We start from the raw sequence: 27,270 nt of genomic DNA, 5'->3' as shown, positions 1-27,270 counted from the left end.
CCCTCTCTTACTTTCCAGCTTACATTTACATTAATAAGGATTTCTCTTCTCTATATGAAAGCATGTATCTAGGGTGAGAGGGGAGGCTAAATACTTTGCTCTCCAGTTACTGACATGAGAAAGGTGAAGAGGAAAAATGGGACTAGGAAAAAGACTGAGAATGCCATATCTGTGGGTAGGAGGAGAGGATGGAAAATATAGAACAAAAGCGTTCTTTTCCAGTAAACAAGGACTCCCAAACCTGAAAACACAGAGTAAACATTCCATTGACAATAATTAACAATAACAGTTTGCACTTGGGGCTCAGCTTTCACCAGGTGACCTCAGAGCACTTTGCAAACCACACTTAATGAAGCCACCTGTCCCCCCATCTAAGCAAGCAAGTATTAATAGCACCCTTTTCCTAGCACAGACACAAAGGCATGGTGGGAATCAGTGGCTTGCCTGGTGACTTGTTATTCAGCAATTGCCACTCAGTGGGGAAGAAAGGACCCTTCAATCAGTTCACGAGGGTCCCTGTTTGTGTCCCCAAAGTGGCGGGCACTGACCTGCCTGAGTAACCCGTGTGTTCTGTTGGCAATTAGTTGCCAACCTAACACAAAGCCTGCTGTGCTTGTGGTTCATGCATCTCTTTCTCACCTATGCAGACTGGCTGGCTTGCAGCCTCTTATCTGGCCCGAGCATGAAAAATCCGGGCTTCCTATTCCTGAAGCAAGCTGGGATGAACTCCCTTGCACAGACAGTATTTAATTTGTGATGGCTTGATGAGGTTAGTCACCTTGCTCTGCACCGCTGTGTTCTCCTGGCCGTGTGCTCGCCAGACTTACTTTCTGCTGGTGCCTTGTCATCTGGGGTTGATGGAGAGCGATCTGGGAGGAACAGAGGAGAGATGCTCACGTCTGCCTGGGTGGTGCTGCCCTTGCCCTTTCCTGCTCATCCTCCTGTTGGCTCTCGGTTGGCAGCTGCTGCTGTGCTCCCCGACCCCTCCCCTGGGCCCCCCAGATGGGAAGGAGGAAAGATTAGCTCTCCTTGCATCTCATGCCAGGGCTGTGCGGTGGATTAGGCTGGCAGAGAGGCCTGAATAGCTTCATCTTCAGGAACAGGAGACTCTTTCTCAAGGTCACCCTGCAATACGCACATGTTTCCGAGTTTCTCTTGGAAACCTTCTCCCACGTCCACTTGCAGATACCCTGGGTTCTGTCTTACAAAAGTGATTTCCAAACTTTTTCAATATTAGCACTGTTTTTCACATCAAATATTTTGCAGAACACACCCCTTGTCAATTCCTCTACAATAAAATTTTATGTTATTATTAGTCTTTCTAATTCTGACTTTGTAGGGAAATGTGTAATGGCAAACAGCTATTATAAATTCAGTAATGATTTCATATAGAATACATTTTATTTATAACAATATATAATACATGTGAAAATGAAATAAGTGTAGCTGTATGCGCAAATCACTATTTTTTTTTCTGGGAGAGAGATGACACTGAATGTGTACTCAAATTTGAAACCTCTTATAATAAGTCCATATTCTTCAAGGGCTCTTGGCTCCTATGTTGAAATTCTTTCGTAATGTAAGACATATAAAATAATGTAAGACATATAAAAGTTGAGGTGACTAAGACTGTGAGGATTCCTTGAAATAGATTTAACACATTCCCAGATGCTTGGATCACTTGGCTGAGTTTCTAATGCCAGGGGTGGCTTGTCCTTTCTGTAGAGAAGCATAAAAGCTGGAATATCCACACAGTGCATCTGAGAAAGTGCCTTGAACCCATAGGCAAGTCCTTCCCTAGGTTTTCTTTTATTTCTCATAACTCTTGGATTTTTTTTGTGTATCCTTTTTTTTTCCCCTGAAGGTATCAAAGTATTTTGCTAAATGGCCATGATATGGATTGCACAAGCCATATACAATAAGACATGTCCATTTTGGATCCAGAGGGGCTCATGAAGGTGGTGCCATATAAGAGAATTCTAAATCTTGGTTTTCTAATTCAGTAAAAAATATATTTAAAATTATTCTTTCCTTGCACTATGAAGGGCTAAGAAGCTAACAAAGAAAGCTAAAGAGGATTCAAGGCTCTGAGAAATTGTTGAAAAGAGAACAGATTGTTGTACAGACCAAGAATAGCTTGACGCCACTCATGGTTAGCATTTATTTGGCTCCTGCTATGCCAATATATTTACAGAGATTCAATAACAAGATACATGAAAAATGTATATATTATTGCTGTTGTTGTGTTATCTGTTTTTTTTTTCTCCCCTTTCTCAAGACTCATGGAGAGGAGTTAACTTTCTTTCCATTGTTAAGAAAACACAGCTCAGTTAAGACAGGTGACTTGTTCAAGGTCACAGAGCTGCTAAATGGCTGGAGTCTAATGCAGGTTCCATTCATCATAAGAAGCACAGGCTGTGCCTCAGCATTTGTTAGGAGGCTCTATTGTTCCTAAGAGTAATTTGAGGAGCATAACTTGCTGCCCAATTGTGAAGACTGTGTGTCACCTTAGGAGAGAGATGGCTGCCTTATGTGCAGTGGCCTCTGACCCACTGAAAGTCTCCATTGCCCAAGAAAATGCACCATGCCTCATAGAGAATTTTCACAGAGGTGGTCCTGTATAGGGGAATCAGACCTTCTAGTTGTGCTGTAAAAGAAAAATCTGTGAACCCAGAGCAAGAGGATTTTGGCCTCAAATATATCAGTGGTTGATTCTTCAACCAACTAGATTCTCAACTTCTCCAAATATTCATTTCTTTTTCTGTATATTGATGATTCATCTGTTTATCAGGGAATGTTTTGAATCCTAACCTTGAATTATCTACAGTTTTGGGTGGTATTCTTTATCACTTGGGAGCTCAATTCAGTGGTAAAAGAATATAAAAGGTAATAACTCAGTATAACAAATGGGGTAATAAAGAACTGGAGAAATCAAAGAAGGCCTCAAAAAAGAGGCAACTTTCAAATCAGATCTTGAAGACCTACAAATGAATTCAATTTTACTGGTGTGTGTTTGTGTGTATGCACGTACTCATGCACTATGTACCAGTTACTATGTTAGGCTTTCAGTATATACTTGTGAATAAGACAAGGATCCCAAGATTCTATTCCTAAAATTCTTAGTCTGATTGGGAAGGAGATAATTTACAACATGCAACATTTAAAAGCACCATGAGCACACACAGGAGGGCCTCCAACTCAATCTGGGGCAAGGGGAGAATTTCAAGCAGAGAGAACAGGTTGTGTCAAGATGATAAATCATGGAAGGGCACAGCATGCCCCAGCACAGTTTTAATGGGTAGAAATATAGATGGTTGGGCTGGGAAATGATTTAAGGGGAAGACTATAAAGGGTCACACATGCCTAGTTAAAACTTTGGATTTTAATCTAAAGGTAATGGAGGACTTTAATCAGGGAAACAGATCAAATGAGAGTTTTTTAAAAATATATTTTTTAGTTGTTGATGGGCTTTTATTTATTTATATGTGGTGCAGAGAATCAAATCCAGTGCCTCATATGGGCTAGGCAAGTGGTATACCACTGAGCTACAAAATATTTTTGTTTTTTCTTGGAGGAAGGGAGAGATAAAGGAATAGAGGGATTTCTTCTGAAGTTATAAGTATAGTAGTCTTCTCTTATTTTTGTTTTTGTTTTCTGCAGTTTCAGTTACCTGCAGTCAACTTTGGTCCAGATATATTAAGTGGGAAATTCCAGAAATAATCAATGCATGAGTTTTAAATTGCACAGTGACTAAAATGATAAATTCTCTCACCATTCCTCTGCATCCTTACCAGGATGCAAATCATCCCTTTGTCCAGTGTATCCACACTGTATATGCTACCCACCTGTTAGTCACTTAGTTACTTAGTAGCCATCTTGCTTATCAGATAGACTGTAATGGCATTGCACTACTTATGTTCCGGTAACCCTTAATTTACTTAATGATGGCCCCAAAGCACAGGAGTAGTGATGCTGGCAATTTGGATATGCCAAAGAGCAGCAATATGCTTCCTTTGAATGCCCTCTCACATCATCACAAGAAGGAGGATGAATAAGTATAATAAGATATTGAGAGAGAAATCTGGAGAGAGAGAGAAAGAGAGAGAGACCACATTTACATTCAGTCTATTGTTTTCCTGCACAATTACATTGTTACAGTATAGTGTTATAATTGTATAATTTTATTATTAGTCATTATTGTTAACTTATTACTGTGTCTAATTTATAACATAAATTTTATCATAATTAAGTATGTTTTGGGAAAAACAGTATATGTAGGGGTCTACTGACCCCTATCAATAGTTTCAGGCATCCACTGGGGGCTTGGAATATATCGCCTATGGATACAGTGGAGTTAGTAGTTAGTGTAATAGTGCTGGGAGAAGGCACAGGTTGATAAACATCCATACAGGAAGATATTGCAATGGAGGCAGGAGGGGTGTGGTAGAATTAGAAGAGCTGAACTAGAAATTGTTTCTGAGTTAGAAGAGACAATTGATAATGAGTTTGGAGGATGAAAGGTAGTCTCAGAGGTCATTTATAGGTTTCCATCTTGAAAGACTAGTTTTCCAAAGACAAAACTGCAGCTGGAAGAGAACTTCTGATGGAGATATCATTAACTCACATCTGGACATATTCAATAAGGCACCTATCAAATACTCAAGAGGACATGTCCGCATGCTGAGGTAAAGGTTTGTGAACAGCTCTCAAGAGAAGGGTAGGACCTGGAGGTTTGGATTTGATAATCATGAAGGTATGTATGTTACTATAGTCATATTAGCTGTTGGAAAGATTGATTAGGAAAACCAAACAGCCATGAGAGACATCGGCAATGACTAAGATCCTGGCGGAAGAAGAATGGGCAGTGCGCACAGCAGTCGGTGTTGCAGAGCAGGATAGAGATAGAAATTGACTCACTGGGCTAGCAATTGGGGCATCATTAGTGGGCTTACAAAGGACCAGAACCTTCCATGTAAACTTTATGAGGTTGCTCTCCAGGCTGATGGGACAATGTGCAGGAAAACAATAGACTGAAATGCTAGACAAACGTCACATATGAGTTTTCCACGTACATTTATTTCTCCTTCCCATTTTCCACTCCTTACACAATCCTAGCTACTGACTCTTTTCAAAATGTAGCCATCTATACTGTTCATCTGCCACCAGTCATACTACTGGTCTTCTTCAATTACTTCTTCATGCTGTTTCTTCTGTCTAGAAAGACTTGCCAAACCTTATTAGCATCCTCATATCCTTTGGGACTTGGTTGGAACATCTCTTCCTTTGGGAACACTTTCCTGATTCTCAGCACTGGAAACCACCCCTTCCCCCCACCCCACATACCCAGGGATGAACCAAATGGTCACCCTCTGGTCTTCTGTAACACATCACACTTCCACACTCACCATCTGCTTATAGCACAGCTATTATGCTGTCCATCATCTGTCCTTTGGAGCAGGAGAAGCCATTCATTTTTCTTAGAAATCCCACATTCTAGCCCAATGCTGAACACTTAACGGAGTCTCAGTAAATAGTTGTTGAACATGAAAGAATGAATACAAGGCAGACACCCAGGTGCTGTTTTTCTTTCTCTAACAATCAGAGCACTCAACCTCTGAAGAGTAGTCTTCTTCAACCACTCACTGGAGAAGCAAAGCAGTCCATGGGGAGCTGTGACCAAATCAGCAGACAGCACTAATTAAAACATCCAGCCCACGAGTATGCAAATCCAGCAACAGCATGTTAAGGAAGATAACTCCTGATCTGAACCCATCCCCAGAGCTTTTTTCCTGAGCCCAGCTGTTTAGAAGCTATCGTCAACATGGCCACTTGATAAAATTATTTCTGTTTGGTAAGTGTGGGTGAGCATGTGAGTGTGCAAAATCAGGGCAGTCGGTGCAGGAGCTGATGGGAAGTCAAATTGCAGAGGCTTCAGGAATGAAAGCGTGGTGAAAAAAAAATCCCTGGGGACCTCATCAAGTTAGGGGTTAGAGAGCATGAACAAGGAAAGAAATAGCTGATTGTTGTATTTCCCTTAGACTACCTGACTTTAATGTTCAATGTGGCATCTGGCCACAGACACAAATTCATAGGCACAAACCTTAGACAAATGATCTCAGCAGACCTTGGCCTTCTAGACCTGGTGCTTAACTCCTTCCAGACACCAGGTTCAACACAGAACAAGACAGTTTGTTTATTTGGCAGGGAGAGTTGTCTTCTAAGAATCTGAAATGCTGCTCAGAGGAGACCTGGTGATTGAGAGGTGGAGAGGGAGATGTGGGTTCTCATCCTGGCTTGGTTACAAACTGGCTGTGTGAGCTTCTGCAAATTGCTTTACTTCTCTGAGCTTTTTGTCTCTTCATCCTTAATATGACATTTCAGTCTAATGAATTGCTAAAGCTCCTTCTTATGTTATGACTACCACATGCTACTCTTCTGGCTTAATAGATATGGATATGTGGTAAGTTAGTGTTCATTCAGAGGAAGTGAACCACATCTATAGGATCACCATCTTTCAGCCTTCTGGTTTGGATCACTCTTTTTTTCTTTATATCCAACCCTTCTTTTGTCTTGTCCTTACATTCCCAATGTATTTATTTGTTGTTTATCTCTCCTGGTAATTTAGGATTCTCATTGCATTGATCTCCATTTCTTCGGCACTTCTGGGCATTTGAGAGCATTCTAGTGAAGCCAGATTTAAAGTTAGGTAGTCAGTGTAGTTAGATAAATCCGGGTCTAATATCGAGTGAAATCTAAAATGGAGGAGACCATGCGGAGAATGACTCAGGGAAAACACAGGACAACTCACGGAAGTCCCGAAAAGGCCCTAGGCCAAAGTCCACCTCAAAGAAATGTTAATGAACAGCCCCCAGCAAAAAGGTGCTGACTCAGAAGTCCTTCCTGACCAGATTACTTCTTTGGCCCACCTGTGTCCCACCCCTCGGTCCTTCCCACCTACATTCCATTACTGAAAGAACTATAAAAAGGGGAGACAACATCCCTTCCATGGATTCCACCTCTTGGGTCCCCTTCTTCCTCCGGGAGAAGTCTTTTCTGCTGTCCTTTAATAAATTTCTAATTTCTACTCTGACCTTGCCTCGGCGTGCTTCTTTGGTGTTATTCTTCAACACTGGGGAAGCAAGGACTCGTCACCGGTCAACAGGGGTAACACTAGGTCTATCATGGAATACACACAGAGAGAAGAAAAATAGAAAATCATCACTTTTATGTCAGTGTACCATCATGGAGCTGAACTCAGACCTAGCCAGGATCACCCTCTTAAGTGCCTCCCAAGGCTCCTGCAGGGTAGTGGGTCAGTGTCAGGCCTGGCAGGCTTCATGTTGGATGTGTGCTCTGTGAGTCTTCAGGCCAACATGGAGGCCCTGGAAGACCCCAGCCACCCTCTGCTCTGTGTGCCATGCACAGAGTTAACATGCCATTCTTTTTAGCTATAGAGGGGTGGCCAGACTTTTCAGGGAGCTGTACACCACTGAAATTCCTCCTGCTCATGGAGGGAGGGTGTATTAAACTGATAACCCTTGAAGGAGTCCTTTAATTTCACTTGAGTTTCTTTCCAGATCCTTGATTGCTATTATTCTAACAATTCAGCCTTCGTTATCTGTGTTGAAGAGAGTCAGCAGGGACTCAGTAAATAATGGGAATCCATGGGTTTCATTTAACAACCTCAATTTATTCAACAAATATGCATTAAACGCCTACTGTGTGTCAGTCCATCTGCTACAGGCCATGACTATAAAAATAGATAAACCTTAAACTCTGGCATTCAAAATTCTAATAGGAGTAGTCTTCTAAGAGACTACTAGGAGAGAGAATCCAAAAAAAGAAATTATCTCAGAGCAATGGAATAGGGACCTGATGCTGAAGTGCAGCCGAAGGATAAGGACCAACAATTCCTTGGGAAACCGGGCATTTTTTTTTTTTTTAATCAGAGGCCATTTTAAAAATGGAGGTGGGTCGGGTCACTGGAGGGAGGAGAGGATTACCCCACCAAATGTGAAAATGTAAAGGGACAAAGAGTAAAACTGGGAGGAAGATCCTGGTGGCTGAAGCAGAGGTGAAGAGGTGGGCCATGGGGCAGGTCAGACTTTTGACAGGACCACATTCACACCACGGTGCACTCTGAGAATTGAGAAAGGGAAGGGCAAAGTCAGAATTGTTACGTCTTCTTACATCCTTCTAGGCATTGCTCCTAGGTCGTGTCCTCAGGTCCTCTTTGATGTGCAGGGATCAGTCCCTTCTCCATCGTCAGAGGTTACACTGCCAAAGACAAGTTTCTAAAAACACCAAGCTTTTAAAAACCACAGTGGTCTGGTTTGAACGTGATTTTTACCCCACCAAAACTCATGTTGAGGCTTAATTTGCCAATATAGTGGTGTTGAGGTGGTGGAGGCTTTAAGAGGCAGGGCCTAGAAAGATCAAATTAGGCCATTAGGAATCTGCCCTCATTAGTGGATTCCTACTGTCTTACTGCACAGGGTCAGGTCTAAAAGGAGTGGGTTATTTAGTTCCCTAAAGTTGCCATTGGAAGAAAGAGCCAGACCTCCTCTTCAAAGTCTCTTGCTTCGCTGCTCACACAGATGATGCCCTTTCTTCTTTAAGTGGCCAATTCCCTTTCCACTTCCCCACCTTGTGTTGACACAGCTCTGGGTTTCTCATTCGGATGCTGGCACCATGTTATTTGGATCCTTCAGACACCAGAATCATAAGCCAAACAAAACTCTTTGCTTCATGCATCCCCAGCATTAGGTATTCTCTTATAGCAGCATAAAACAGACCAAGGCGCATAGTAAAATGGCCTAATGATACCTTTTTTGCAAGGCTGGCATAAAGGTGAAGAAGCACAGAAGCACAAGAGCTTTCTGTTTCTGTCAATGTGGGAATCCCACTGGCTGCTAAATTGGGACCTTGTAAATGAACTGTGTGGGTTCTGACCCATTGGCAGCTCTTCCTGAAGGCCCATCTTGTGAGAGTTGAGCAGACAGAAGCTGAGGAAAGAGAACAATTTTCCTCAATACTAAAAAAAAAAAAAAATCATACATATGCAGAATAATGACCCTGAGATCAGAGAAAAAGAGATGCTATCAGAGGTGGAATTGAAGCAATGTGCATGTTCAGAGGCCCTGCCCCAGGTTGGAGTGCCTGCTGTTAAGGAGCAAATGGTCCACCTAAGGGAGAAGCACAGCTAAGGAACTGGTAAGCATTGTTTTGGTGTGATATCAGTTAATTTCAAATTTCATAGCAAAACTTCAATATAAATAACAGTAATAATAATAATAATAATAATAATAATAATAGCATCAACTCTTATTAACTGAGCTTTGACAAGACACAAGAAACTCAATTTAATTTTGAATTTAAAAATTAAATTGAGTTTAAAAATTAAATTGAGCTAAGTGACAATTTTGGTTTCATCTTCACAAATGCCTTATATGGCAGGTGGTAGGTACCATTGTACCCCATTTTTCAGAGGAGGAAACCGAGACACAGAATGATTACATACATGGCTTACACTCACCTGATAATGAGTGAGGGTTCAGTCTGCAGGGTGGTGGGTTTGGGAGGAGAAAGCCAAGAGCGAAAGACTTGTTCCAAAGGCTTACAACAGGCCTGAGTCTTACTTCTTCCTAGGAGAATCTGGTCTGCTGAATTCTTCTCTGCTTTTATGGGAGGGGCGGGTAGGGAGGGGAGGAATGGTCTATAATCAGGACTGAGCATAGCAAACTAGCCCTGCAGAGAGGAGACAACTCTCTACAAACAGCCATGGGGTGAAGTAACTCAGCAAAAATATAATGAAGATTCTCCTCTGAGGCTACGGTGGAAGCCCTGCTCTGCTAACCCCTCTGACGAGTGCTTGCTGATAACTATGTATTACCACTCGGAATCACAGGCAGTAATTACTAGTCAGGAATTTAGACTGAAAGGTGAGATGAGAGCGATTGGAGCCAGCACGCTTTGGTTCCCTCTCCCAGGGTTAATGTCTGCAGACAGAGGAGAGTGGATCCCTTTGGACCTGGAGGAGGGGATGGAGATTGGAATTCTATGTGCACTATGCCCTCGACTATATTAAAAATTGCAAACAACTCTATCCAATACCAAAATCTGAAATATTCAAATGCTTTTACAAAATGACCAAAACAGGATATTAGAAAAAAATAGATCAATTTCACAGCTGCCTCATTAGAACAGAGCCATTCTGAAAGCTCCAGTCCCAGAATGTCAGAGGTTCATCCTGGCAGAGCCCCACAAGAAGACCCTAATCTCAAGTTGGATACCAGATGGGTTTCAAATTTTCATCTTAATTTTTGTTTTCATTTCTCAATTTGGCTCCTATGTGCCTGAACCTCGCTGTTTTGCTTCACGGCTACTGCTATTTTGGATTTGTGAAGTCATTTCTATTCTTAAGTGAGGAAGTGTGGTCAGACAGTGAGAGGCCACAGTCAGGAGTTCCAGCATCTCCCCCAGCAAATGAGACACACAAAGCTAGATCCAGTCTCCCCAGTTTGCTTTCCAGGAGGTAACTGACCTCGCAGGGGAGGCAGAGGCTACTTAGCAGAGTCACTGAATTAGCACACCTGGATACCTCCAGTCTCTTGTTCTGTGATAGGAGGAACACTGGGGACTGCGTGGGCAGTGCGGGTGCTCCAGTCTGAGATCCCCAGAACTCAGATATAAGACATATCTGCACCTACACAGACAAGGTGAACCCATAAACATCCACAGCCTCCTGGTCTCACCTAGGGACTGATCATACTTGGACAGAACCAGGTACTCCTGCCCTTGACCCTGAAGGTGATATTAAGCTACTGTCACACGAGGGACACATCCATTCTGATCCCAGGTCTTGTGGGTGCACCAAGGCGCCTGGCAAACCAGCTCACCTCCTTCTTTCCTTCCTGTTCCAGCTATAATTGGGAAAATGCTTTCCTGTCTTAAAAATGCATGGGCACAGAAGATGAATGGGGACTGAGCGCTAAATCCACTATTACTATTCTACTCGAACCTGTTGTTTATTTTCCACGGAAACAAAATAATGGATCTAAACTGTTTGCTATTACTTTAAGGAGATGCTGGTGCATCATAGAAATCTTCAGAAACATTCTGTGTGGATTCATGATTCTGCTTCAAATACAGCCATTTTCTACCCTCCTCTCATATTTGTTTCATTTGAGTTTATTTTTTTTTTGACAAAATATTTTCAGGTGCAAGGACCTTTGTTTGGTCAGGAGTTTCAACAACATTTTTTCTTTATGCTCCTGGATCAGGAGTGTTGCCCATGATGCTAGAGCATGAACTCTAGGGCCAGCTGTCCCATGCTTACTTAGGGGGACTCTGGTCCTTTGCTAGCACTCACTCCTTCCCTTAATATCCCCCCATAAGCAACAAGAAGAGACTGAGCCAAGACTGCATTGGGATCTGATGACAGAGTTAAATTAGCCTCATGTCATGATTCTACTACTAGACCATGAAACCAAGGATTGATATTCCAGAAGGAAGAAAAATTAAATTCATTAAATGTCCATTACATAATTATTTAATCACATAATTTTGCTGTTGGAAGGGAACTTTTTATTGATCATTATTTTAATCCCATCTTATTACTGTGAAGAAACTAAGAGTAGAAAAGAGTTCAAGCGCCTGTCTAGTTCAAGTGCTCCTGCTTCCCCCCTCCCTGTATTCATGATTTCCACATGAAATAGGAGGATTTAACCAGCTTATTTGGTTATTTGGGTTATGCATGTATTAGGCAATTGCTATGCAAATACCAATCCAGCAAAACAGATTGCACCAGATTCTATCAACTGTGACACATGGGAAGACATGGTCCTTGACTTCTGGAGCTCAGAATGTGAAGGCCACACCCTTACTTTCCTCTACTCTCTAAAGGAGCAATCCTTAGCCAAGACCTCCCCTTCCAGTCATCAGAGGACCTTTCTATAAGGTGCATCCTCATGATAGAATAGTAATTTCTGTGGGGAGTTTAAGACATGTGCATTTTGCACAATCTCTACTGGGGACTTTGAAAAATGTCATTATTAATATAATCACATGTGTAGTATTTTCCGATGGTTGACAATGATGGTCATATGAAGGAATGAAGCCTGGATGTAGAGTGAGTTTCTATTGGTGGTGAAGAGGAAATTTTGAAGGCAGCAGAACTCATTCTTCAAGATGATTTCTATGGCTTGAGTGTGTTTCCTGAAATTCAGATCTTGGAAACTTAATTACCAGTGCAATAATGCTGGGAGGTGGAGGCAAAGAAGTAATTGAGTCATGGGGGCTGTACCCTCATGAGTGGATTGACATTATTATCAAAAGAGTGGGTCAGTTACTAGAAGATTGGGCCTCCAATTGTGCTCTCCCCATCCCCTATCTCTTACATGCTCACTTGCCCTGACATCTTCCACATGAGATGATGCAGTCTGAAGGCCCTGGCAAGATACCAACATCTTGATATTGGACTTTCCAGTCTATAATACTTTGATAAATAAATTTATTTTCTTTATACATTTCCCGGTCTGTGTCATTATGTTATAGCTACACAAAATGGAGTAAAATAGAAGATTAGAACCAAGAAGTGTGGCTATTGCTCTAACAGATAACTGGGAATGTGTAGGCATCATTGGAAATGGGTAATGGGTAGATGCTACAAGAATTTGGAGGTGCAGTCTAGAAAAAAACTAGATTGTTGTAAGTGGAGTGTTAAGGGTGATTTTTGTGAGTATTCAGAAGAAGAGAGGACATGTGGAGAATGTCTGGAACTTCTTAGAAGTAACTTTTGTGGTTGTGAATAGTATGTTGTAGGAATATGAATCTTAAAGGGCTTTTTGATGAGGTCTCAGATGGAAATAAAGTACAAGATATTGGAAAGTAGGGTAAAAGCTATCCCTGTTACAAGGTGGCAAAGAACTTGGATGAGTTGTGCTCATGCCCATTGGCTTTATAAAGGCAGAATTTAAGAGGTAGGTGGTATTAGGTAGTATTACATTAATAGCTAGGGTACCTGGTGGGAGAAATTTCTAAAAAATATATAAGGGACTACATGTACTTTTAACCACATGGAATAAGATGTAAGAGAAAAAAATAACTTCAAGATAGAATCTATATTAAAAAAAGAAGTAGAATGGAAAGGCATGAAAAGTTTGCAGACTGGCTACATGAAAAAGTGAAAAGGTATGCTCAGAAGTACAAGCCAGGGGTGTGGCCAAGAGACCTTCCACATAGAAGGGATCATCAAGACAATGGAAAAATTACGCCAGACATTTCAAAGATCTTCGGGGTACTCCTCCCATCACAAATCCAGACCTCTAAAGTGATTTCAGGGCATGTACCCATGGCAACTTTTACATGCTAACACCTAGAGCCAAAGCAGGTCTTTGCTACCTGAATTCCAGTGCAGCTGCCACAACTGTGACTCAAAATAGGCCTGAGTATGGCTCATGACATCATTCTGAAGAACTAGCAGTGAGAATTGGTGATGTTCCTATGCTGCGCACTCTGTAGATGTGAAGAATACAAGGGCTGGGGGTGAGGGACCTCCACCGATGTTTTGAAGGATGTTACCAGACAGCCTGAAGAAACTTGCTGCAGGGGCATATCCACAGTAGAGAACCCCCACTGGGGCAATGCCTGGTGGAGTAGTGACAGTAGGACAGTCCCCAGGACCACAGAACTGTAAGACCACCAGCATGCACCAGATGCCTGGGAGAGCTGTGGGCACCAGGCTCCAAATCAAGAAAGCTGAAGTGTGGTCTGAGTCCAGCAAAGCCACAGGAGTAGGATTGCCTGGGGCTTTGGAAGTCTAATCCCCACCCCAGGGTGTCCAGGAGGCAGGATGTGGAGTTGAAGGAGATTGTTTTTTTAGATTAAAACTCTATCTTATTCTATCTGCTTGGTTTTAGACTGACTTAAGTCCAGTTACCCGCATCCTGCCTGTTTTTCCTTTTGGATGAGAATGCCAATCCTGTGCCTGGCCCACCACTGTGCTTTGAAAGCATGTGACTTGTTTTGATTTCACAACTCTAAGCTGGAGAGGAGTTTGTCTCAGAATGAGTCATGCTTGGAGTCTCACCCTTATTTGATTTATACAAGATTCTGGACTTTGGACTTTTCAGTCAATACTGGATGAAATGAAGATTTGGAGGACTATTGGGATAGAATTAATACATTTTGTATTGTTAGAAGGTCATGAACTTGGGGGGCTAGGGATAGAATAATATTGTTTTAATGTGTTCCCAAAGTTTGTGTGTTGGAAACAATCTCTACTGCAACAAAGGTGGGGAGTGGGGCCCAATAAGAGGTGATTTGATAGATCAATGTCATTATCATGGGAGTTGGTTAGTTATTGAAAAAGTAGATTTGTCATAAAAACAAGTTCAGTCCCTTCTTGTTTTATTTATGTATTTATTATTTAGCAGTGCTGAGGTTGGAATCCAGGGTCTCATGAATGCTAGGCAAGTGTTCTACCACTGGGCTACAACCCTATTCCCTCACCTACCCTTGTTCCTGCCTTCTGTCACAGGATGACACAGCATGAAGACCCTTGCCAACCACTGGCACCTTGCCAGCCTCCAGAACTTGGAAAATGTATCTGATTTTCCTTCCCTCCACTCTCTTTTTCTCTTTTCTCTCCTCCAGTATTGGGGATTGAACCCAGGACTTTGCACATGCTAGGCAAGTGCTTTATCACCAACCTATATCACCAGCTCTTTTTAAAAATTTCACTTGGATAGGTTCACATTAAGTCACCCAGGCTGGACTTGAACTTGTGATCCTCCTGCCTCAGTCTTCCAAGTAGCTGGGATTATAAGCATGCACTATCACACCTGGATTCTTTTCTTTATAAATTATCCAGTTGGTGTTATTCTGCCATAGCATAAAAAGACTAAAATAATAATATTGGGAGTGGAACCATAAACCTACTTGAAAATTCTCCTGTCCCATCCCTTGGATCTCAGGGCTTCCAGAAGAAAAAAATAAATCAATGGCAAGATGCTTGGGTATCTCTAAAACGATGAGGTATAGTGGTGTGATCCATGTTAAAGAGCAAAAACCTAAAGCATCCTCCTTTCTTTTCTATTTTTTGTTCTTGGCCTCACATTAGAAGCTATACCTAAGTTGGAAGGGAGCCCTTGGCTGCAGGGCTGGTCAACATGAGTCGAAGGCTGTTTTCAACTTCTAGCCTCTAGAATTGAAGGATTTCCCATAGAGAAAGATGAAATTCCACCTAATTTGCTCCTGATCTTGTCCTTGGGTGAATAGGCTGCTGTTCTGAGACTCGAGTCTGGCTCCTGAACAGCTGGGAGTGGGCAGACTTCTCTTCTGAACATCTAATCATACGGTGAGGCCAGGCTCTGACCTGCAAAAGCCTGGGGAAGAGAGAGGACCAGACATGACTCCAAGCAGACATTTGGCTGGTGGATGACTTCGGTGTTCATTCTCGTCTGGGCATCCTTGCCCAGTGATTCTCAGTCCTTGGATGCGACCTGGCAGGAGGGGTAGAGGGAGGAGGGAGGTGGAAGAGGCTTGCTGGAGGAGGAAGCCATGGAGGCATTTGAAGATAGAGATTGTGTGCAGCCGCGGTCAGGCTTCAACTGTGAATCAGCAGTTCTTCCCGGCTGGTGAGGGACATCCTGTAGCTTTGTGAGAAAGAGAAAACAGCCAGGTTCTAGGGCAAGCTTCCATTCAGGTATTCGGAGTCTTTGGAGGAGTCTGGGATGGCCAACCTGGGGCTTCACTTGGAGGAAATAACAAAACAAATGCTGCCTCATTTTAGGGCCAGGTGTGTCTTAAGAAATAAAAATGGATGAGCCCTGACCATATTTGACTACCGGATATGCATTGACTGGTTTTTATAAAAAAAATTGAATTTGAAATGCTTTCTATGGAGCCTGCACTTTCTCCTTTTTCTCTGTGCCTGACTTCCCTATTATATTACGCCCAGCTGAGTTTAACTTTCATCTTGTTGCCTGGGCCTTGTTATTCTTTGAGCTGTTTGACTCCTTTACTTCATTTGTGAATCCATACAACAACTATAGTGGGCAGGTGCTATTCTTCCAGCTTCCCCGTTGAAGAAACTGAGACTGAGAGAGAATAGTGATGTGGCTGGGGTGGGCCAGACTGATTAGCATCAGAGGCAGGGAAAACCCTGACTGGTGGACTACAAAGCATTTACTTTCTTCCCATGCATTAGATATAGTCTCTGGGAACCTACTGTCACTTCCCCTTCACCCCGATTTCCCAATGTCTCTCTCACTTTACCCTCTTACACACACATATATATACACACACACACACACCATTGGCATCACTGGATCTGGAGATACACTGGTACATTTCTCTTCCCTCTCCTCCTCTGGCCTCAAGATGGCTTAGAATCCAAGGGGGAAGAACTTTCCCTGACATTTAATAATGTTGAGCACCTTTCATATACCCATTGCCCATTGTAGGTCTTCTCTGGAGAAATATCTGTTTAATTCCCTTGCCTATTTTCTAATTGGGTTATTTGTAGGTGTTTTTGTTTTGTTCTGTTCTGATTTTGTTTGGTTTTGCTGTTGAGTTGTAGAAATTCCTATATAGTCATCAAAATGGAGTGTAGAATGTTGGATTTCAGGGATGTTAACATGTATCTAAGTTTTAGTTCTATTAGATAAATAATTTCCAGACATCTGCTGTACAACATTGTGTCTATACTTAATAATACTGGATTGTGCACTCAAAACTGTGTTAAGGAGATAGATCTCAAGTAAAGTGTTCTTACAATTAAAACAAACAAACAAAAAACAGCAACAAAAACTTCCAGGAAGATGAGGACAATTGGAGATTTGAATTAATATTACATTTATTTTCGAGGGTTTTTGGACAAGGAGGTAAAATCTAGTACTGTTTGGTGAGAATCTGTATACCCTTTACCCTTCCTAATCTTTTTACTGAAGATTGAATCAGACCCAGCATTGAAAATTTATCCTGAAGGAAATCCAAAGTTGCAAGTGCAGAAAGTTAATAGCACAATTTTGCATTTAGCTCTAAGCTATCACTGTGAGGCTCTGCAAGTTCTGGGGGTACTGTTTATGTTTAAAAAAGCCTTCTCAATTAAAAGTGTCAGGTGCATCTTTGGAGTCTGCATCCCTGTGATCTGTGATGACACAGCAAGTCATCCAGCAGCAGGTAACGTGCAGTTTGGGCTGATGGCTGCTGTCTACTGAGCAAAACGCCGTTGGGCCCAAATTACTTTCTGCACAAGTCTGAATGAGTAACCCTGTCATTCTGACCCCTCAGGCCAATGTCACTCAAAGGTCTAACCTTCCTTATCACTCTGGCAAAGTGTATTTTTCTGTGATGAAAAAGAAAGCATATTTATTTCCCTTCAAGAACCATTTTTTTTTTCTCCATATTGAAGGCCAGGGGTCATTTTCTGGATGTCAGTGAAGCATGGGAAGGTTTAATAGGCACTGGGATGAGGTCTGCCTGGATACTGGGAAAGATTTCACATGTCACCTTGTCAGCTCTGGAAGAGGGTGTTGCCCTCTCTTCTTGTTCTTGTGGAGGAATTCATTTTGAGGGGCTTATGCATGTTGGTATTAGATAGCCATGTTATTTCATGGCGAAGTTCAAAGCTCAGGACAGATGTTCAGCTTTCTGACAATTTGCACATTCAAATCAGCCCTGATTTTCTTCTGTGTAGATTTTGATGTTGGACCACTCTCTGCCAGTGTCTTTCTTTGGTGATTCCTGCAGGTGAAAAATAAAGCAGTCAGGTGTTCCCTTTGAATGGCCAAGGTATCAATGCTGACAGCCTTTTTCGATTTGTAAATTGTATCCTTCCTGCCTGATTCAGGCCTCACTGATCACCCCTTCTAGGATCTAGTTGTGCCCAGTAGAGGGGTCTAATCCAGAGGGTGGACTTGGTAGCCAGAAGGGACAGGTGGAAGATATAATATTAAAAACAGAGATGGAGAAATGGTCATGCCAAAGGAGGATTGAAGTTTCTTGATGGGATGCGAAAGCGAAAATCAGAACCCAAACTGGGTTGGCATCAAGGAGTTGACCTGAGCATAGGTGTGAATTTGGACAATAAACTAGGGTCAAAAATAGCAATGTGTATTCTTCTGAGAAACTGGAACCAAAATAAGTTCTCATGAAACAGCATGATTTGGTGGTTGATAACCAAAGGACGTGCCTATGTGGTATCCAGGCAGTCTAACAGGCAGCAGGATTTAGCCATGACGGCTACCAGGGCGGGGCCCCTACCTCTTTTCTCCTCACACCCCTTCACCCAGTTGCACTCAATGTCTTTCAGCCTCTCGATTGCCAGCCTCACTGTCAGCAGTTCCCTTTCCATAATCTCTCTTTCTAGAACATTTTAATCCCAACCTCATAACTTCTTTATTTTAGGCACTGCTCAAAATGTCACTTTCTCTAGAAAACCATCACTGACCACCTTTCCCTCCCCAGTTTTGGCTAAATGCTTCCTCCCAGTGCCCTCCTAGCTGTACTTGATCTATCCAAGCATTTCTCACAACGTTTTACAATTGCTTATTCATTGTTAGTCTCCTCCTACAGACTGTAAGTACCCAGAAGGCAGGGACCATGTTTATATTGCTCTTCCCCATTCTTGTACCTAGGAAAATGCCTGCCCTCAGTAAATAGCAAATAGAATTTTATTTATTCCGGAGACACATTATTTCCCTTACTCTGAAGAGAAAATCAAACATCGTTTCTCATAAGAAAGAGCAAGGTTAGCACTATAAATGATCACTGTATTGTCCAAATGAATTAATCTTGTCTTCTCAGCAGTCTGCAAGTCCCTGGAAGATAGAAACTATGTTTTCTCCTCTCTTCCTCCCCCAAACGCTATCCCCTTTCACAAAACCCATTATAGAGTAGGACCTACCATAGATGCTCAATTAAAAAATGTGTCAAATTGCAATGCTTAGCTTTTGTAAAAGAGGGATGATCTCTCCTTTAACACATTAAATAATATGCTTCAAAACTTGTCTGTGTAAAATCAGACAAAATTCCTTTTTAAAATGAGAAAACGAGACTTTAATAGGTCTTGCCCTCTTTCTTTCCCCACAGAAGATGAAGCAGACATTTCATTCAGTTGGAGATGCTGTCTGCAGCAAATAACCCTTGGGATTTGAGAGGGATTATTCGGCCACTGGAGGGCTCTTCCGTTTTCCCATGTAATGCAATTGAAGCCTATTCAGAATGACTGAATAATTAATGCCACATTGTACAAAGTGTGCTCCCCAGCTCCTATCACAATTTCTTTAAATGCAGAATTTCAAGAAGACCAGACTTAATTTACTGTGTGTTTTGCTTCTTCAACAAAAACATGAGATGAATAATTTCCCCACATCATGGCTTTACATTTCCTCATAAATAGGGCATCTGTTAGCATGGATTATTATGTATGCAATACTAACGTAATGAGGTTCAAACACTCACCCAAAAAACCTAATTTTTTTAAGGGAATGACTCATGGGAAAATAAGAACAAGAATCAATGGAGAAAAGTGATAAGAAAAATCTGATAAAGACAAGAAGTTAAGAGTAGAATAGGAATAAGCATGATACTTCAGGGTACCACTGAGAATGGGTACCAATGTTCCACAGCATTTATTATGGGCCTACTGTATATTGAGCATTGTGCTAGCTACTGGGTATACAAATACCAGCTAGTTTCAATGTCAAGCCCACTAAGGATCTTGAATTTGTCTTGTTCACTGCTAACTCTAGAACCTGAGATCAGAGCCTGGCATACAGTAGGTATGCAATAATGTTAAATAGGTAATATTTATTGAGTACCTTATAGATGCTTTAGATTATTTTTAAACTTTTCATATTTGTTATAGTCTCTAATACTCACTATACTCCAAAATTAGTAATACTTCTATTTTTATTTTACAAAGAGAAAATTGAGAATAAGTGGCATTAATTAAGTTACCCAAGGTCACTAGAAATGGATTTTAAACCAAAATCTGTCTGACATCAAGTTTGGTATAAAATATGTGCTTCCAATCATTAAGCTATGCTCCATATAGATGATAGTCTTACAATCTGTGCATTCACACCTAGTACCAGAAATAAATGTGCAAGCAAGTAGCCAAAATAAAAATAATATAATTGGAGAAAGACACTTCTGTTGTATCACTTATCTGCCTAGAGAATTTTGGAAAGACTTCATATAGGAATTAAAGTTTGATCTAGTTCACAAAGATGATGTGAAGCAGAGCCACAGCTGATCCTTTAAGACATGTTTCATGGGTGAAGTATAGACTATTATTGCTTTGGAAATTTTGGGGGATCATTTGTTACTCACAATAACCTATATTATCCTGACTGCTATACCATGATAACCGAGCTTCTTTCAAAGTGTGGTAAAGGGTAATCATATATTTTTACTTTTTGAAGTTAAATAAACACACAGACATAGAAGATTGTGTAGCACAATAGTTTTTATAAGCTTAGCGTACTCACTCACATAGAACAACAATTACAACAACAATAGAAATCTAGAATTTTATCTGCATCTTGGTAGCCTCGTACACACCTGTATTAGTTTCCAATAGCTGCTATAACAAATTAAGAAGAACTGTGCACTTAAAACAACAGAAATTTACTCACTTTATAGTTTTGAAGGCAAAATGTCTGAAATCAACACATTAGTAGGGTAAACTCCTTCTGCCGAGTTTGAGGGACACTTCCGTGCCTCCCTCTTAGTTTTTGGTAGATTTTGGCAACTTAGCTTATCAATACATTGCTCCAATTTCTGCCTCCATCTTCACATGGTCCTTTCCTCTGTGAGTCTCAAAATCTCTCTATCCTTTGTTTTATAAGAAGAGAAGTCAGCATTTGGGCCCACCTGAAATCTAAGACGATATCATCTTGAGAGCCATGTGTTCATCAGCTTCCCGTTGCTTTGACAAACACCTGAGATAATCAATTGAGAAGCAGGATAGGCTTTGGCTCACAGTTTTGAAATTTTTAGTCCTTGCTTTGTTTGACTCATTGCTTTTGGGCCTGTGGAAAGGCTGCATATCCTGACAGAAGCACATGGTAGAGGAGGCTGCTCATCCCACAGAAGCCAGGAAGTGAAAGAAAAAGGGACACAAAGTGGCTGAAGTTTTAATATCCTCTTCCAGGGCATGACCCCAGTGACTTCACTTCCTTCTATTAGGCACTACCTTCTAAACGTTTTACCACCTCCCGGTAGTGCCACAGGCTGGCTACCATGCCTTTTACACAGGGCCTCTGTAGACACTTAAGATCCAAATTATAGCAACGCTTAACTTATTTACATCATTTTCAAAAAAACCTTATTTCCAAATAGCTCACCTTTAAAAAGTACCTATGATGTGGCAGGGGGTGGGGGGCACAATTTAATCCATTACAGGCTCCTAATCACCACTCTCCTGGAGGCTAATGAGTTCTATTTCACCTGCTTTTGAACTTCACACAAATAGAAGACTATAACTTGTACTATTTCATGTTTGACCTTTTTTTCCTCAAAATTATATTGTGAGATTCATTTTATTTTTGCATGTAGCTCTAAAATTTATTATCATTGCTATATAGTATTTCCTTGGGTGAAAAATACATAGTTTATCCATCATAGTGTTAGGGCCATTTATGTAGTTTTGAGTTTGGTGTTATTACAAACAATGCTGCTCTGAATATCTTTGCACATTTTTAAAAGGCCAGCTTGTTCATGAATTTATGTGGGAAACACATCCAGGAGAGAAACTGCAAAGGCACTGAGAATACGCATGGTCTGTTTAGTAGAACTGCCAATCAGTTTTGCAATGTGGTTATACAAGACATTGGACGGTTTTAAACACAGGAGAGGCATGATCTGATTAATGCATTTAAAAAGTCACGGGCTGCAGGGATACAATGGCACAGAGATTTAGCTTCAACATAATATTCACAAAGGAAAGTAGTAGGAGGCAAAGTTGAAAGAAAGCTGCGATCAGAGTGGACAGTGTTTCCTAACTTGCAGCCTATAATCGTGGTCTCTTTTTGTTAGGAAGAAAGAGACATTTTTAAAAGTAAGAGAATGGGGCTGGTGGGGTAGGATGCATGAGGCCCTGGGTTCCGTCCTCAGCACCACAAGAAAAAAATGTCAGAGAATGGCATTATTATATTCATCCTTCCAGAAGACGGATGAAAACCTGTTAGAAGAGGAAATTAGACCTTGAGGGGGGTGATCCCATGATTGTCATGAGAGGATTCAGAATGAGAAGATGGGAAGATGGGAGGAACGTCACTTAGTGGAGCACACAGATCTTGGCATCTCTCCCATGTGCTGTGTAGAAGGGATGGAAGATTGATTGGTACCTTTTAGTAAAGAATACTTTGGCTGGGCACAGTGGCACACGCCTGTAATCCCAGCAGCTCTAGAGCCTGGGGCAGGAGGATCCTGAGTTCAAAGCCAATCTCAGCAACAGTGAGGCACTAGGAAACTCCATGAGACCCTGTCTTTAAATAAAATACAAAAGATGGCTGGAGATGTGGCTCAGTGGTTGAGTGCCCCTAAGTTGTCTGGGGGCAGTGAGACAGTGAAATAGACTCAACCTGCCATTCTCATACCCATGTTCTACATGTGGCCTGGTAGATGTTGGAATGTCTGCAGTCCTGGCTACACCTACCAAAGACTTTCATTGTGGGGCAATGGGTAGCTCTGTGTTATGAACATGTGCTTCTGTCTGCATTGAACAGACTCCTGAAGCCACCTACAAATGTGTTCTCATCACTGTATTCTTAAATGTAAAAAAGAAGAGAAAATTGAATCTGAACTCATTCTGAATTTAATAAAAATGTTTATTAACCCACAAAGTCTCAGCAAGTTGTTAATTTGATTAATGACACATGTCAAGGGAAATAGGGAGATTGGGAGAAGGAAACACTTGATCAAAGTGCTGGGGTGTCAGGGAAGATGATGGTGGAGAACATTTTAGCTGGGTTTTGAAGGATGAGCAGGAGTTCTTAGAAGGAGGAAGGCCTGGGGAATTGAGCCTAGAGAGTGACTGTAGGTGAAGGCAAGGAAGGAGGAATTTCATTCCCAGCAGAAGAAACAGCACTCGTAGATACCAAGGGATGCCAAATAATAGGCAACAGGCATTGTTTGTACCGTGTGCCAAGCATTTGCTAAGGACTCAGTCAGGATTACTCCTTGGATCTTGCCCACAATCCAGCAAGGCCAGAACACTTATCATCTTCATTTTATAGATGGAAAAACAGAGACTCAAAGTGGCCTAGCTACTTAACCCAAGGACACAGCTCCTAGGAGATAGAAACAGATCAGAGATTCTGACACTAGGTCCCAGGCACTAGTCAGTGAGACTCCTCTACCCTGAGAAAGCAGTTGGAATTGGTGGGGGCACTGAGGTGGGCAGCTTGGGGCCTTCTCCTGATGAAGTCATGTCAGGCAAACTCTTTATTCTCAGCCTGATGCCTGGCAGCAGATGATTTTCCAAAATTCTCTTCCAGCCTGAGCCCAGAGAAATAGGAATACCACTTTAAGATTTTGGAAAATACTGGTGACATTTACCTATGTTGATACATAGGAATAAAAATAGCCCCTCCTGCCCTCCTCATTTAACCCCTTCTCTTTAGCTCAGCATTCCTCGATTTTGCCCCTGCTCCATTTTCCCCCCTTTGAAGATGCATCAGGTCTCAAGTTCAGCTTAATCCAACTGCTAGATGTATTATTCATTTCTACACTTTAATGATGTGATAAGGTTTCTGGAAATAGGAAAAGGCTCATTAAACTGTCATTTGAATATAGATCACACCTAAATTCTAAGGAAGACAAAGTCTGCCAGCCGAGGATGCGTTTGCCTTCCCAACTCAGCTCTCCACAAACTGGGAAGGCAGAAAGACGCATTTCAAAGACAAGATCCCTCAGATTAGCATGTACTCTTGATTTATTCTGTAATTAACGGTAACTCACAAACAGAATGAGGGATTCAGAGAGACAGAATAAATGCAGGCCAAATGAAGAAGGAATCTGGATGTCAAACACAGTGAGATGTGTGTTTTGTCCCTATCTGTGATCAGTGGTTTGATCAAGCAGGCTCTATTTGAAGTAAGGGAATATGTAGGGATTTTAATTTGACTTGCATGGTTTAGAACACGTCATCCCTGCCTGCAGAAGATGATTTGAAACAACAACTTGCCTGTAGATTTCCTTCTCTGTTTGCTTTCAGGTTTGAGAGGATGCTAGAAACGCAGGAGTGCAAAAGAAGGATTCAGTGCCAGAGGCTGATGAAACTGAGAATATTCCCATCCCTGTCTCCATCTCTCAATTCATAGGAGATCAGAAAATAAAAGAATTAACCTGTATTAAAATCTTGTCATGTACCAAACCCTGGTTTATGTACTCAACACATAGTTTCTGAATTATTTCTCACTGCCACCTTGTGAAATGGGTCAGTTGTCCTTAGACAACAGAGGCCTCTATTTGGACTCTGTTTGAGTGGGACTATTCTGGCCCTCTTTACTCGTGTTGCTCCCAACTAGACAGTAAGAAGCTTGTTCACGAGGTGAAGACACACCAGCAGTCACCTGGGATCCTGGAGGTCCCTTTCTCAACATCTCTAAGCAAAATCAAGATGCTAAGTGGGCCTCTTGCCAGGTCTGTCCAGATGGCATGTGTGTGGCATGATCTTAGATCTCCAGGCCACAGGTGGCCACCCTTTGGCTGTGGACACAGAGTTTCATGTGGTCTTAGCTGTGAGCATGCAAGCAAGGACAGAGCCATGTGTGGGAAAAAAAGGGAGGAGAGTGAGCCATGAATCAAAGTCTGGAACATGCTTCCCATGAACCACCCCATTTGGAGATAACTCCATGGAGTCCAAGAATTCTAAAGCCTTGTGCTTCCAGGTCATTATAAAACCACATTTGTCATGGTGAGAAAGTAGAACATTTTCCCCCCTTAATGCTTTGTTTGCTTAACTTTTACGGTAACACAGAGGCTGCCATTTTTACTCTTTTCAGTACTTCTAGGCCCTAAACATGCTGAAGGTAGATTTGATGTGGAAATACTAATATCTACATTTCACACATGGGAATATGAAGGGTTTAATCACTTATGGGTAAGTGTCTAAGTCAGAAATCAAATTCAGAAGTCCTATTCTGGGTTCTATGTTCTCAACCAGTTCCTGATACTTCCTCTTATTGTGTGGCTATGATTTAAATACTGGAATCCCCCAAATTCACACTTTGGAGCATAACACCCAATGGGATAGTATTACAGGGGCTCTTTTGAGAAGTGATTAAGTCACAAGGGCTCCACCCTCATGTCTACTTCTTCCATCATCTGAGAGCACAGTAAGATGGTTCCATCCTAGAAGCAGAGAGCAGACTGCAATAGTCACTAAATCTGCTGGTGCTAAGCTCTTGGGCTCTGCAGCCCCTGCACTATAAGCAATACATTTTTGTTGTTTGCAAATTATCAGATGTGAGGTATCTTTTTATAGTAACCCAAATGGAGAATCACTTTAGGAGGCATCCATTCAATTCAGTGAATACTGGGAAGGGATTTGAACCACTGAATAAATGAGAAGCAGCTTCCATGGGAAACTCCCTCTCTTGTATTGTTCTTAGGGGGAGTGGAATGGGACCCTGGGGGTTCTGAAAGAATGAGTAGAACATGTTTGTGAATAGAAGTGGGTGGAGGAAAACAAGAAATGTTGGAAACAAGGAAAGATGCTTGAAACACCTCATTAGCAGCCTTATCAAAAATGTTTAATTTGAATTGATCCTAAGGAAATAGATGAAGTCAATCAGACAAATCAAGAATGGAGGATGGGATAGGTAGACTACATAAATTCTGAGGTCCCTGTGTAATCCTCTTCCCTTGGGGGTAGCAGAGTCTGAGATTGATGGGACAGTCTGTTCTGAGTGTGCTAGAATATATGACAAAAGTGAGAGGGTTTGTGGGTGTAAGTAAAATCTCCAATCAGATTATGGTATAATCAGTTGGAAGGGAGATTCTCCTGGGAGAATCTGCCTCAGTTAACAGGCAGACCTTAGATAAAGGCTTAGCCCTTTCCCTGGGAGAAGAAGCAGCTGCAGATATTCTACTATTAGCTATGAAGGAGCAAACTGCTCTGTCATGGAGAGGGCCAAGTGGCATGGAATAGTGGGTGACCTTTAAAAGTGAGAACCTCAGACCTATGGCTGCAAGGAAGTAAGTTCTAGCAACCAATGGGCTGGGAAGAGGGCCTGAGCCTCAAATGACAAGGCAGCCCCACTGATACCTTGATTTCAGCCTTGTGAAACCCTGAGAGGAGGACCCAGTGGACTGGGACCCAGACAACTAAAACCTTGGAACTGGGATATAAGACATTGTGCTACTTTAAACTGATAAGTTTAGGGTGATTTGTTTTGCAACAATAGGAAACTACAACAAGGAACTTTCTACAGAACCATTCACTGAGGCCCTTCAAATCACCCTTACAATGAAAAACAACACACATAACGGTGGTGGGAGAACTGCAGTTTAAAAGCCTTTATAGAGATCTGGGCACAGGGATGCATATCTGCAATCCCAGTAACTTGAAAGGCTGAGGCAGGAAGATCACATTTTCAAGGCCAGCCTCAGCAACTTAGTGAGACCCTAAGCAACTTAGCAAGACCCTGTCTCAAAATAAAAAACAAAAAGACCTGCAGATATAGCTTGGTGGTAAAGCATCCCTGGGTTCAATCCCCAGTACTTACCCCCTAAAGTACCCGGAAAACAAACAATAACAATTTATAGCTGCAATGGCACAGCAACATTGGGCTAGCAATGACCTGCAAATGCTCACACAGACTGAGATTTGGATACTCACCTCTGTTTTCCTTCCTTGTGAATATTCTTTTCCTTACAGAGATCTCTGTGCTGCATTTGGAGCAGATGGTAGGCCTTGTGGCTTTGGATCTTTACATTGTCCCATTGAGGATAAAGACAGTTGCATGCAAATAATTATGCTGTTTTAGTTCTAGAGAAGTGACCTGTATCTCCCAGCAGTGGCGGGAAGGCCAAGGTTTAATGGAAGTACTGGGGTCATAAGAATAAATGTGAAAGGCCCACACCCAGCCTCCCTTCCCACAGCTCTGAGGGTTGAGGGTGGGGGCATGAGCTGCTCTGGCAAATTTATAGTGATAGCACGATACCTTTGGACAAGGACAATGCTTTTGCAATGAGGAATTTGTACTCAAGAGGCCCTAGGGGAAGTTTGTCTGCAGTACCCAGCCTGTCATT

At 41.8% G+C, this 27,270-nt stretch overlaps 1 long non-coding RNA gene across 1 annotated transcript; it reads right to left on the bottom strand.

Moving 5' to 3' along the window:
* Positions 1-17,438: 17,438 nt before the first annotated feature.
* Positions 17,439-27,146, bottom strand: LOC124085246 (uncharacterized). Its single transcript, XR_006849382.1, has 2 exons — positions 26,858-27,146; positions 17,439-17,748 (listed from the first exon to the last, which is right to left on the bottom strand). It is a non-coding gene; the product is annotated as an uncharacterized LOC124085246 (long non-coding RNA).
* Positions 27,147-27,270: the final 124 nt, after the last annotated feature.

This window comes from Marmota monax, unplaced genomic scaffold (genome assembly GCF_021218885.2).
Source record: "Marmota monax isolate L192 unplaced genomic scaffold, Marmota_monax_Labrador192_F-V1.1 WCK01_AAM20220418_F8-fsc00062, whole genome shotgun sequence".
Lineage (NCBI taxonomy): Eukaryota > Metazoa > Chordata > Mammalia > Rodentia > Sciuridae > Marmota > Marmota monax.
Note: the sequence above shows the minus strand (reverse complement) of the source record. Positions and strands in the feature narration are given on the sequence as shown.